At 39.8% G+C, this 14,830-nt stretch overlaps 1 protein-coding gene across 5 annotated transcripts in view; it reads right to left on the bottom strand.

The window, feature by feature from the left end:
- The window catches only part of LOC126925343 (uncharacterized), a 316,899-nt gene extending 303,984 nt beyond the window's left edge, over positions 1-12,915 (bottom strand). For 3 of the 5 annotated variants that reach the window (XR_007713872.1, XM_050740781.1, XM_050740782.1), the window contains exon 1: positions 12,498-12,914. The gene's annotated coding sequence lies outside the window, so the exon portion shown is untranslated. Of the gene's footprint in view, positions 1-12,497 lie in introns of all 5 variants that reach the window. The other 2 variants (XM_050740786.1, XM_050740787.1) reach the window with 1 other exon arrangement.
- Between the last annotated feature and the right edge of the window lie 1,915 nt (positions 12,916-14,830).

Below are 14,830 nucleotides of genomic sequence, written 5' to 3' on the forward strand. Positions count from 1 at the left end.
ATATTATTATGCTGTGAAATGTAATATTCGCAAGCTGTGACAGATATTTAAAGAACGTATAGTGTTTTAAACAAAAATATATCTAAACCGTATAAACAAAAGGTAATATAAATCAAAAACAATCGTCAAACCGTTAATTACACGATGTAGACGTTAAAATATAAAATACATATCCTTTTATCTCTCAAAATCAACAACGCAATCCAATTTCACAATCCAAAGAGTACCGTGGAAAGAATATTTGCTCGAGTCTCACTCGCTCTAATGCTTCTTACAACAGCAAGCAATAATTTTAAAACCGAATCTGCCCCATTATCGGGCTATTATATTCTCCAATATATTAGTACCAAAGGAAGATAAATAAGAGGTAGAAGAGAAAAATATTATTTCCAACGAATGGAATCGAACTGCTCGCGTGTAAAATTGACTTTAGCGACAATTCCAGCTAATACCCTATCTGTCACTAATATGTCGTCGCGTACGGTTCCATGCAGCCTCGAGCGTCTTACCGTGCTGATTGCTTCGAAGAGAAAGCGAGAGAAAAAGAAAGAGAAATTTTACTATTTAGGAAACCGTGTTCCTAATATCGAGGGAACCGTATGTTATCGATACCGAATCATTTATCGGCCATTACGATACTTGCACGGGGCATTACGCAAATGACCGACCTTTTTGCTTCTCCAAGCCCGTCGCAAAACCGGAAACAAAAGGAATACGTAAACCGGATCATACGTGAATTTCTAATTGAATATTCCGTGAATTTTTTTACGTTCAATGGCTCACGATAGAAAACTTTTATATACAATATCGGGGGCAGAATTAAATGGACAGGTAGAGGAAGTTTCGTTAAATAACGCTTGTATATACAAAAAAGTAAATTTTAATTGCAATTACTTGCCACGAAAATTTGGCAAACGTTTCCTCGTTTCTTTGCTGATGCTTAAAACAATTGAGAATTTGAAAAACTTGCTGGAACATAAAAGAAACTTTCAAGTGGCTGTAATTTATTAAGGTATTTGCAACGCGGATTGACTTTCTTGCAATTCCTTTGAAATTTTCACCATGGCTTACTTTATACATTATCTATACGTTGTTCAATTTCAAACAGAGTGCAGCCTTGCCGAAACGGAGATATTCATCTTGTAAGTTGAAACTTTTAACACGTAATCCCTATAGAAAGCCGGAGGGAAAATGACTTTTTGATTAATTACGGAAAACCCCTTCTTACAAAGTTGTGAAAAAACTAATACATGTAAAATGGCTAGAGGGTTCGTTTTAAAGGAAGAATCCAGCTCCGCCCTCGCCGTTTTCGGATAAATATAACGTGAAATATGTCTAGTATTGGTAATGTCGACGTCCAAAATGTCGTATATCACAATGCGAAATTTCTGTCTATTTCCGAATTGTTTGTTAGTCTGCGCGCGTGCAAGGCACAAACAGCCAAGAAATTTCTAAAGAGAGAATCTCAAACATACGCGAAGAATATGGTTTTCGAGTCTCAACGTGTTTTGCTTCTGAGAAATATCGTAACGCTACAAATATCTTATGGTGAGGAAAGCTTAAATAAAAAATCGTAAAATATATATCGTAATTATTTTAAAGTTAAAGTTATTTAATAATCGCGCTCTAGGGGTGTAAATACGAAAGGATCGGGGAAACGAGCTTCTTTCAATATGAAATATTGCGGGCTGCTTCAAACAGTTGGACTGTAAAATTTAATAGCTTTGGCTTGTTTTTTCACTGTACGTATGGAACCAAAGCCAAAGTACAATTTACGAGAGCGGTGCAGTATCGATGGTCAAAATAGATTCATCGATAGCTCCGACAGTCAAAATAAATTTGCGCTCCGCAATACGCTTTCAAACTTCGGCCGAATGAAAAAAAATGTTCATGCTCGCGTGCGTTTAAACCCCGCGCTTAATTTCGCCGCTCAACTTTTCACTTTCGTCCAATTAGAGGCTTTCACGGATCTCTTGACCCTGAGTCATCCTTTTCGTCCAAGTAATTAATTTATATGCTCGCGTTATTTGTTTTACAGAGATTTAGACCGGATAAAAGACGAAACTTACACTCGTCTTGTAAAAAGTAAAGTCGAGATTACAAATTCCTCCTTCTTTTCAAGGAATTTTGCCTTCTAACTTCAAGGTGTAAATAACTTCACAGGTAGTCTCGTTTCTTTTACGAAAAGATTAAAGAAGGACTGGCTGCTCGATAATTGCAGGATAGATTTATAGCCTGAAATAGCATTTCCAAAAATAATTTTCGATAAATCTATTTCCTCCGCTATATATTACAATTACTATGCTTTGGACGTTTTATGTATCTTTAGATGCTCTGTGTCTTCCGTGCATTCTCGCCCCTTCAAATTTTCCACAGATGCAGCACGTCCAACCTGAGTACTCTAAATTCTCATCCAAGAGAGGCGTATTCAAAAATCATTTGCATCATACCACAAAAAAATAAAAAGAAAATTCACTTTCAACGGTCTCCTTGGCGATCGATTACCCATCGACCGGGTGCACGGGGCGGAAAACGCGGAATTAATCGACGGACTGGCCGTGTACGAGTTCAAAGAGGCGCGCGGTTCGACCATACGCCAGACTCTGGTAATTGGGTTTTCGCAGCGGGTTCGCATTTTCCATCGAACGGACGCAACAGTTGAGATTTTCAGCCTGCGAGAAAGACGCCTATAGCGAAAGAAAGACAGAGACTCCGTGCTACTGTAAAGAGAGATAGAAAAAATCTTGCGTTCTCGAATTCCGACTGACTGATTGACACGGGAATCTCGCGAGAGCTCGAGCCCTCTCATCGTCGGCTACCTTCGGCTCCACTTACATTCCAGCCAGATTGCATTGTACCTTGTACCCAAAGGAGCTCGTCGAGAATTTTCCCCTCGCGACTCGTCAAACATCGCCGCGTTAACAATAGTTTATAATCCCCGCGAAGCTCGCGTTTCGAATTGCACCGGATGAACGTCGATACTCGACTTTCGTTTCTGCAGTCGTGGATAATCCAGTGAATATATTCTAAATCAATTTTGTTCCTTCCGGAAGGAAGGCTACGAAGGATTTACGCAACTCTTTTTCGTTACGTATGCGCGAGGAAAACTGTTTCTTCGATTAATAATTCAATGACTACGCTTTCCGTTTATGTTTAGTCGGTGACTGAAATGATAAGTGTGAGAATGTACAGGGTGTTCTCTAGTTATTCGTACTATTAGAAATGGAATTGTGTTATATATAAAATGAATTAAAATCAAAAACAAGTTACAGAGAAGTGGACTACGTTGAATAGAATGGACCGAAGAATGTTTCGATCGCTAAAATTTAATGGAAACTTTGACCAAATATCGATCTAATGAAAAAGCTGGTACCTATGATCCAAGCTTAACCTACTTCGGTAAATATACACGTCGCCCATCTTTCATGAGAATCTACAACATTTTTCTTTGCTCGATATATAATCGGATTAGTGAAAAATCGTTGACGCGAATGCCGCGAAGCTGGAAAATAGCAACAATGGTGACAGAAAACAGGACGCGAAATTGATTGGCGAGATCATCTGAAAGCCGCAAATAAAACGGTCTTAATTAAAGGATTTTTCATTTCGACGAGTGACAAAATGAACAATATCTCTGTACGGAAAAACCAGACAGTGGAAAGAGCTAAAAATAATCGAGTCGGAAAAACAGGGTCGAAAGAGTAGCGACGGCTCGTATCTGCACGGCCAAATTATCTCGAGAGGAAATTGTTGGAATTCAGCATTTCCGTCTCGAAATACCGAAACGCCAAAACACCAAAACGTTGGATACGTAGACGATGATCGATCCTAACGGCGAAGAGATTACGATCGAAGCCAATTTGCACTTTCCGCCGACCGCATCTTCCGGATCACGATAATGTTACACTTCGCAGCTCGGATAAAACGAAGATGGTAAGTACACCTGTGTCGTCATTCATACGCGACCATACGCGCCATTTCGTTCTTTGCACTCGTATCCAAACAGCCCATAATCGCGATTTATCCGGTGTCGATCGGTATTACGATCTGATATCAGACCATGTGTATCGTCACCGTACATACAGTGTGTCTCAGGATGTCTCAGTATTCGTACAACTTGTAAAATCGAAAATAGAGAGGGCAATTTTTTCAGTTCTCCTTTTTTGCAAAGTTGCATAATCTGGTGACAGATTTCTAACAAATTAGTAATAAACTGAGCAATAAATAAACCTAGCGACAATAAGAACAAGTTTGGTATCAATCGAAGCTAGTAACAAACTCGGTAACAAATAGAAAGATCCAATCGACCGAATAATCCATTTTCCAAATACAAACGATTCTGTCAAAATTCGTCTTGCCAAAATTCTCAAATTAAATTAACATCTCGCATCGTAACGTGCAAATTATGCAAAAAAATCTTTCAGCGAGGTTTCTACCTTGGCAACAGGAGCTCCACAGGGCCTAATTCGAAGCAGATCCGCGTTACAGCTGTCGTTTCTCCTGCTTTTTGCGAAACTGCTCGCACGCAGTTGGATATATCGTTGTCTGGCACAAAGCGTAGCAAGAAACCAGACACCCTGTGGATCTCACGACTCGCGTAACCTATCCACCCGTGTGTGCACACACGCAGGTAGATATCTCGTGTCCCGAGTAAAACGGAAACCGAGCTGGCAGACATTGACCCCGCGAACCGGAGCCACGGATATATTATGCAGAAAATTGCCGACGAAAGAAATCCGCGAAAGACGAGGACAGGGATTGAAGTGAGGTCGAAATCCGGATACGAAAATAATATAGTCAAATCCTGTCCACCATATATGTACATAGACTGCGCACGCAACTACGATGGAATATAAAAGCACGGATAAAGTAGCCTAACTTGAATTTCACGTTGAAAATGCGAAATTTTTCGCTGTGAATGCATTTTTAGTCGTTTCCCTGGGCCCTGTTAATTACTGTTCAGCCTTATTCGCAGTTTTGTTAAGGTTATTACGATTTTGGCTCGTTTTAGGGAAATTTTCGGGAACGTAGTAACGAGCCGCTGTTTCGTATTGTACGAGTGAAATAATAAAATTAGTAAAATTTGTTCGTCGTTGCTGTCGTTTGCCAGAAATCTCGCTTCTAATAAAAAATAATTATCGGAACTTTGATGGCTGGTGATCATAGCCCGGCAGTGGTCCGCGTTGTTTCTGTAGCATCCATTCGAGAGATAAAGTCATCCGTCGGACCAGCCTCGCGTCGTAGCACGCGCAGGATTTGCAATTGTGCGGCGCCACCGTCGCGAGAAGCAAGGTTGCAGACATTGACCCCCGGAGACCGGAGGGAGGCTGATGTTTTGGGGAAGGTCGAGCAGAAGGGGAAAGGGTGGCTAAAGCTGGAGGGAGTGGAATCCAAGCCTTTCTCTTCGGCCAGCGAAATTTCCCTCTGCCTCCGCTTTTCTTTGCCCTTGCGAGCCTCTCTTCCGCCGCTAGACCACTCCAACCCGGCTCTTCTCTACGAATCTTTCTCTTTCCGTTCATCCAGCTTTTTTCTCTATTGCCTTCATCTCAACGCGCGTTTTCTCTGTCAAGTACCCTACACACGTTGAGACCTAACTTAACGTAGGTTTCGAGGTTAAGTCTCGTGTGCGACGGTCTCAGCTATCGTGTCTAACAATGTTATTATTCTAGGATTACTGGAGATTTTCTAGCCTTTTCCCGTGTCTAATCACATTCTATAATCGACATTTGTTTCTCAGTTGCTAATAAAAAATTACTTCGATTTGAAATCTTTTTGCGTCCTATGAGAATTTTATCTTTTCGCGACGCAGCCACTTTCGAGTCTGCACCCCTATTCCCAGTAAGATATCATTAGCGAAAGTTAAAAATCTAAAATTTTATTCTTCGTTCCAAATTACTAGATTTCAATCCTTAACTACTTTTAAGAGTAACTTACAACCTCGCCCAATAAAATATCCGTATTTAGCGATTCATCCTGTCTCATTAAGGACGTTAATGATGGTCGCGAGTCATCGTACAGGTAGAGACCATACGGCTGGTTAATTTAGCCGTCGCTTAATGTATGCATCACTGTTGATATTATTAAAGTTGGGGCCGGACGTGTATTCAATTGGCAACCGATATGTGTGTATTATCTGTGTGTGTGTGCGTGCATGCGTGTCAGGGTGCAAGAGAATGGGAGAGGTGCAAGGAAATGAGAGGCGTGCGGGTTGTATCGACTCGTGGGTACGGCTGCTTCGTTTACGCGGAATTTAATACCGGCCCCGTTGTTATTAGCGGATTTATTATTCAAAAGTGCCGGCAAATGGAGATTGAACGCCACGTAGCTCGCTCTGGGTAAATCAGCCGACGAAATACTTCTCTCGTCATTCCCCCTCCCCTCTCCTCGATTCCCCGCTCTGTTTTCCGCGACCTCAGAATCTGATCATTTTCTTCCATTCTTTTTTGACAAGGGTGGTTCCTTCCGTGCCAGGAATCGTAATTTTTATGCGTTTTACATCACGCGAAGTGATCACCCTCGACAGAGGGTGCCACTCAAGTTTCGTAGGGGATGAAGAATTTTAGGTGGGAATTAACGAAGATGGAACTGGGGAAACTTTGACTCCATTCTTGGTCTTTTATGTTTTTACGGGTTTGGGGTTTCTTTCGAGACTGGTGTGTTGCGGATAGAGGTCGTTGAATAATGGAATTTGTCTTCTAAACTTTGCGCTAGGCTTGTATCAAGCGTACAAGTGGCCATAATAGACGAAACTAGGATTATTTCAGCCAAGTAAAGTAATTTGCTTTGTCATTTATGTTGGATACGGAAAGGTTTAGTTTTGGATAAATTTCAGGTCCGAATTTTTTTATATATTTAGTCTAATATGTAATAGATCGATAATTATTCGCGTTTAGTGCAACATCGTATATTTGTTGAAGGAGTAATTAATTTATTACGAGATAAAATGCTTCACAACGGAGAATGCATTTGTATTCTCGTGCAAACATTTTTATTGGAAATTAATATCGAAGATAGGGGAACAGAAAATCAAAGGAAGCCGAGTAATTAATGGCACGGAAACACAGGCAACTTTTCAGTTCCAATTAAAACACCGCCGCTTCGCGAATCGCGATACAGAAATGAAAAACAAATTATTTTTTAATTAATACGTGTATTGGCCCCTGCTGTCTCCTATTAACGACGTATATAAATTTCATCCAATAACAAGAATGAACCCAATATTATCCTCCTCTATATTTTCCTTTCTTTCGCAGCTACATGTAAGTCAGAAAACGTTATTTCGTCCGAAAATTTTGAAATATTTTTCAATACTTTTGTTCTGTTAACCTTTGAGAAGTAAAAATCGAAAATATTCAAAACCTTTTTAACAGAGTAAACGAAGATTTTTTGACAGTTTTGACTAGAGCAACGAAATAATTCGCAAAAGTATTTCGATAAAAGAAACGCGTAGTTCGAAATATCAATGGTTGTAATTTTAGTTTATTTTTAGAGATCTAGAAGATTGAAAATTTCGTGAAGCGAATAAGAGAAAATTGAGTTTCGTTTGCCTCGATGAAGCTATTTGCAAAAAATATTACGAGATCTTTTGTACGACGTTTAAAAATATCTTTGCGAATAATTTATCTATTGCGAAGATTTAAAAGAGCGGAAATATTAAAATTTTTCTATGGAATTTTACAAAAAGAAACGATTCACTTTTATTTTATTTTCTCAATTAATAACTAAGCAACTCTTAAGCGAACTTTTCCACGAAATATTTGACCGAATATTCCGAAAAACATCGAGAAATACTTGGACCGAAATAATACTACGAACATACTACGAACGAATAAAATCTCAAGTATAGAAAATATCAAGTACAGAAAAAGATTTAAAGAAAGTCCTTATATTCGAAAAGTTTGCCAAATTATTTTTACAAAAATTCATTCGTACATACTTCGATCACAAGAGTAGAACGATCAACTAATTTGTAAAATATCTCAATTTGCGAAATTTCTTTCTAAATCTCCGCTTTATCCTTGCAACAAGATTTACGAATACCGATAACTTTTAATTCGTGACTTGTAAAATTTTGACTAACGATATGAGGTCAATCATGCAAGAGAACTCGGATATAAAAATATGACTTGCCATTTATCAGATCTGCAATGTTTAAAAAAAAAAAAAATTCAATTACGACCAACGCATCGAGGCAATCTTTCGAAACATTCGAGACACGCCAACTGGAACGAAGAAAGATCGAGATATCGTTCTGAAACATGCTACAGGATTAAACAAATACAATCCAGAAAACATCGACAACGCACCGTCCTACAAATACCTCTTTCTACATATGTATATCGATGTTTTAAGAATTGCGTTCAACGAACAATTCACGATGAATATTAATAAATGCTAATGTTTCTCGACAGCTAATTTCGCCACACGAAGCTTCTCTCTCACAACGATCAGCATTCACGCTACATCGAGCGTTTCTAGAAAGTGGGGATGAAAGTAGGGGATGAAAGGGGTGAAAGAGGTCTTGTCGTTCGGTGTTCCCATGAAAATTTCTGGAAAAGCTGAATTCGTAACGAAAGTTCATTCCGGCGACCGGAAACGTTAGCCAGCTTTCCTCGCAGTTCCTTTTCCATATTTCCTTTTCGGCTGGTTTCTGTAATAAACGTCGTCTCGATTCTCACGCACCATCTCCAAGCCCACCAAAAGATGTTGGAAATTTTTGATAAATTTCGATCCTCTGTCATATATCACAAAATGGTTTGATACTTGTAGCACGAGCGGAAAATGGCGATTCTTTGTGGGAAATTAACTTTTGCAAATACATACATAGATGCGACGTTTATGGGAGGACTTAAAAATCGCCTCGTGATCAACGTAAATAATAATAACTTTTCGGTTCTCTTTCAACACACTTTCGCAGAAACTCTAGTAGCCCGTAATTAGTACCATGATTAGGTACTTCCTTTGACATCGTTATTTCTCTCTATTTTTAACTAAAATTTACCACCGTATTCGTCCCTTAAAATTTTCCGTGCCGAGTCATTCATCCTGTTCCAAATTCCCAATTAAGAAGCCCTACTTTCCTCCAACAGAAAAAAATCCTCAAATACGATCGCACTGTAATTCGTTTGCGAATAGGCTACACACGCTAACACGAGAACTAGCTATTCAACGGACATTCGGTGGATCCTGTGGCAATCACAAACGAAGAGGCCTTTGCTCTGGCGAAAACCGAAACCGATGCCAGTAGGAAATCTCACAAAGGTAGTTAGTAACCCAGACAGCCAGACAGACAGATGAGAGAAAGATAGGAAGAGGAATAGAGGGTAGGAAACGTTGCATCGTTTGGATTGAACCGGATGGCTTTAGTTCCGTACAAGTAAGATCTAATGAAGCAATTCAAACTGTAACCACAGACCGCTTCAAAGTTTTGAGAAATGCCGCAGCGCGCACGGAGCGGCCAGTACATTACCGGCCTGGTAATATCAGCCATACCGATGCCACAACTCGCCTATATCTCGGCGAACTATGCTTCGCCGAGGTTCGACTGCACACGCGGCGCCCACGAACACGCTCGAAACATTAGCGTTCATCGACTCTCGGCGATAGAACCACTACCAAACCCGGCGTAAGTATCACCCCGTTTCATAATTAGTGCTCCCCTTAGAACAATAACGTTGCTGGTTAACGAGCTCGGAATCGACGTAGCGGCTCACGACCGAGTAAATCTATCCGCGTATCACGAGCTCCAAAGCCAATCCGTTTTCTGCGAATGCTTTTATAATTCGAGAAATTTCGGATTCCATGGAGAATAAATATTAAAAAGAAGAAAAAAAAAAAATAAAATTAGTATTTGCGATGTCAGAGCTAGAGCGGTTCTTGAGACTTAAAGTAGGGTGCGACGGACCCTAAGGATCATGATACAACGATTATTATTGGCTCGAGTAAGTGTAACAGGTGTATTTCAGAGCCCAAGTTTGGGTGGAAGAGTGTTTTTCCATAATACTGAATACTGATTACGTTAAATCGTCAAGTTGCCACCCCTATTTTCCGACATTCAAAGACAAATTGTCGGTAGGTATTTTAATAGGCGTGTGACGTCATCGATCTTATATATTGAGAGAAAAATAAGCTCGGTGATAGAATGCAACCAACTCCCAGAATTATACAAGATTAATAGGTTAATTCGAACGAAGGTAACGGAGATATCTCGCGATTCGATTTCGCGGAAAAGGCAATATTAACTGTTAAATGTCTCGCAATATTGAATAAGCATGTACATCGTTCGTGTGAAAGACATTTATACAATATCGTTAACTTCTTTCTTGTGTTTTCAAAGAAAAATAGACTGGTTACTGTTTACGTTGCTAAATATGGCCTCGGAACTCGAAGTTACGACGAAGTTTCGATATGACAATAGAAAGGAAAAACGCTTAGTACGCTCGATCGTTGCGTAGATTTTATGTATTTCAAGGAAAATAGTGTTTACAATTCACGAAGTTTGTCCTGCAGCTCGAAGTAGAATGCAACGTACTGTATACAAGAATAACTATAGGACGGTCTTCGATTTACACGAAGGCAGCAAACGTTATTTTAAGATTCAAATTTTTGCGACAAAGTTATTCTACGATTACATACGCGCGTAGTCCTCCCTACATTCTGCGTATTCCAACAAATGTAGGCTGGTTAGCGTTTACGGTTTCAAACGTAGCTGCGTAGGCTTGATGATGCTTCAAGTACAGTGCAGTGAACGGTGTAAAGCAACCCTTAATTCGAGCAAGGGTAGCAAGAATCTTTTACGATCGTTTTTGCGTAAAAAGTTGTTTCACGGTAATAAATAAAATATATTAATATCAACCCCTTGCCCTATAAGCCTTTTTATGGTCGCTACATAAAATTACATAACAAGCATTAAAATAACCTATTTTACAAATTTATTTCATTTAAGCTAACGTAAGAAAGGAAGTAGTAAATAGAATTTATATTATAATCGTTTAAATAAATAGTATATGTAATAATTACGAAATACAAATAATTATTTAAACAAAAGTGTATTCCTACAGCAACTAACGTCGTTATTTTATGTTTCATTTTAGAAACTTAATACCAAATATTATAATACATATCTATATATCTATATATTTCGATTTTGTAAGTCGAGGCGAAAATTTGAAATTGAAAATTCGAGTGAAATAAAGTTCTTGTACATACTGGTTGGAGAATAATCTATCACGAGCCCGAGCCGATATTTTAAGACAAAAGAGGATAGAAAGGAGCGAAGGAGAATGGAAGAGTCTGCGGCTATCAATGAAATTTTGCCGAAAAGTTGTAATAGTGTCTGAGGGCTCGATTTACGTACATTCTACGTGGATTTGGAGAGTAAACAACAATGCTTGGATCGAATGGAGTTCAAGGGCCGTCGCGAAGGTTAAAGCTATTGCACCGCTGGAATTAAGCGTTCTGATTAAGAAGGCTGACGACAACAATCGCCTCTGTCGATGAAACGAACGTAGTAATTGCGCACTACGATTGTTCTCTAATTAATCGCTTCCTAAACTCCTACGTCCCTGATACTCATTTAAAAACTTGATCTTTTAAATTGTTAACTATCCAACCTATGAAACGTTTCCTCGATCGTCCGAGAAATTATTGTGTAAATTCCTCTCAAACTTTTAACACGATAATCGCCGAACGAAATTACGAAAAGTGTGACAATTTCAATTACTCGACGCTTCGAGTTGCACATTTCCCGAATTATCTCTCTCGAGAAATAAGTCGTTCAACGGTATTACAACGTATACAATTACTACAATATACGTACATAAATTCCTAATTTTTATTTAATTAATTATCCGAGCGAGTGTGCCTATTTCAAAAATTTGTAAATACGTTAACATAATCGCGCTGCACAATTTTTTCCTACACTGTAGCCGCCGCCGTTCGGTAAACATTCTTGAGCTTTTTTTCAGATTCGGGATAGCTTTATGTACGAGTACGACGACGTTATAGTTGTATTCGTACCGCGACGCGCTCATACGCCTCGCGTTTCAATTTGTAAACAGAGGAAATTAGAGGTAAGAAAGGAACTCGGCTTACAATTAGTTATGCAAGAGACACGAAAACAACGCATATATCTATCGTCATATCCGTACATAAAACTGATTCAAACGCAATCTACATCGCGATAAAAAGACATCAACAGTATGTTTATGAGTACAAAATAAAACCGAGCGACGTTTATACGTACAGAAACAAGTTATTTAAGATCGCGATACTGACAACACGTTTGACGATCATCAAAGTCGGTGAACGGTCGCTTGTCGAAATAACAATCGCCAATTTTCATTCAATCGCGTCATTTAAAATATCTAAATCGAATATCTCGATTCGCGTTTTCCCTGAAAACGTGCCGACGCGTGATGTGCTTTCATACGAAAAGCACTATAGACACCGTGCGTGTTCCATTCATCAGAATCGTTAAAAATCATGAATAAACTTACCTAACTGCAGTTGGTGCTTCCCAGCGTCGTCCACCACACGGTCCTTTCGAATCGTACACCTCGATGTCCTAAATGTCACCACCGAATAAAACCAAAGACAACAAGTTTGCTCCAAAACAAAAAGAAAAAGGAAAATGAATAGAAATGATCGTAGCACACACAACACCTTTCGCGATGAGTATATTTTGTAATAATATCGAGACGCCTCGAAATCCAAGGGTTTTCGTTCGCACCACGAGAAAATATGGTCCTGTGTAACGAGTGAACACGCGTGTATAGCCGACACGCCACGTTTACGAGAGCAACGTCGTGTACGAGGAAACTTTATCGAGTCGCGTTTACATCTCGTCGCTAGCGCGGCTCGAAACGACGAGGATCGAATCGCGGTTCGCCGATAACTGGCGACGACGCCGGGTCGGAGACTCGGCAGGCAACGCGACCAACCCTGTGCGCTGCGCATGCGTGTTACCCCCGACGCGCCATATCCCCACCCCTCGATGCCACAATGCTTCGGGAGAGGCAACGTCCGCGACAAAGGACGCGCAGAGTGCCTTTTCGGGCGCAGTTTTTCGAAAAGCGCCATCGGAATTTAACTGTTCGTAGTTAATTAATATCGTCTGATCGCACCTTAACCACTCGCCTTACGATGCGATTCGTGACGCCAAAGTGACAAAGTGGACGCGCAGAAAATTGCCGTTGCCCGGCAGAATTTCTCAAAAAGCGACGTACCATTGTTGGTAGGTGATTTTAAGTAGGAAATTTATCGTTTTTGTTCTTTGAAAGAACAGGGAAATTAGTTGTTGTAATATACGTATGAAATATGAATAAATAATGATGGATAGGATAGCAACATTTAATCCCTACGAAAATTCAACGTAAAAAAGTTGAAAGTTCGTCTCTAAAGACACGATTGGTTATGTATAAACCAGGATACAATGTAGGGATTGAAACAAGAAAAGGGTAAACCAATATCACAGCTTGAACAATGATATCTTGTTTCCTTGTCACGCTTTTTTTCACCTACCTTTTGCGCCATAAACGATGCATTGTTTTTGTAGAATTCCTTTTGTTCAACTTGGTAATAGAATTCGCGCAACGTGTTCTTTCAGTACACGTATAATGTAACGAGCTATTAATAACGATATAAAGCAATTATTGGTCGTTTCTCCATCGGAAAATCGTGAAGCAGTCTTAAAAATTCAGTTTGAAAAATATATTTCATGAATCAGCCGACCTTTGTCTTCGCCAAAAGATACATATACTACTCCAACTTTTCGAATATTCGAAAGATTCGATTTCTTAATCTTCAGGAGGAAAGTGTCGCGTTTCGAGACATTTGCGAAAAAGCAACGGATAGAAAAGATAACTGGGTGTAATAGTAGCGTAACTTCAATGACATAGCGATATTTTATACGGGACTTTTATCATGGCGAACGAGGACTGGTATTGAAGAGTTACAACCGCGGGACGCTCTTGTTCTAACATTTATATTGCTCCATGGTAATTGTCTTTTTAACTTTCGCGCAATAGCGGAGTTCACAAGGCGACAAGAGGGGACGCTGCAATTTCGCTGGTCGGCCTGCGAGGTTGCCGAACAGGTTTAAACATTTCCTGATGGTTGACTATTTGGGAGCTTAGAGAGACCGCTTAAAACTCGACTGACGCGTGTCAATGACGTGTCTTATTGCGCGTACGATACCATTTTTAAGCCTAAAATACTCGAGTCTAGAAATTAAGTCACGATAAAGTATAATTTTGTAACCGTAAATGAAATCGTCGTTGTTATTGTTATTATTATCATCATTGTTCGTACGCTTCGATAAATTTCCTAAGGTTGGAAAATCGATCGTGTTCGGTAGATTTAGTAGACGGCAGGCGTCCGACGATATTTAAGAAAGGCCCGATTCATCGGGGCACGTAGACGCGCTAAGAGGCTTCAACAGCACGCCAATTTCTCCTTAAAGGTGTCTACTGTGCATTGAGAATTCCCGATTGAGTTTGCGAACACGTTTGCACAGGCGAGCACGCCGAAAGTAAGTTTAAAGAAACGCTACCAGGGAGAACTTCCTTCGATAGTCTAGCTCTGCCGCTATAAAGTCGACCTAATAACGCTTTTTAGACACACGCATAACTCCTCACTAGAATTTTATAACATCTTTTACGAGCCACCGTGGCCGGCTGCTATTACCAACCAGACCAACCAAACTTTATTCGCGAGCATCCCAAAGTGTCGTACGAATTTTAATATTCCAACGTTTATCCTAAACGCGTTCGCGTTACTCTCATTCTTCGTACAGATTCGCTGTACCGTGATTCGTCATATCATTACAAAG

The sequence above is a fragment of the Bombus affinis genome, chromosome 16 (genome assembly GCF_024516045.1).
Source record: "Bombus affinis isolate iyBomAffi1 chromosome 16, iyBomAffi1.2, whole genome shotgun sequence".
Lineage (NCBI taxonomy): Eukaryota > Metazoa > Arthropoda > Insecta > Hymenoptera > Apidae > Bombus > Bombus affinis.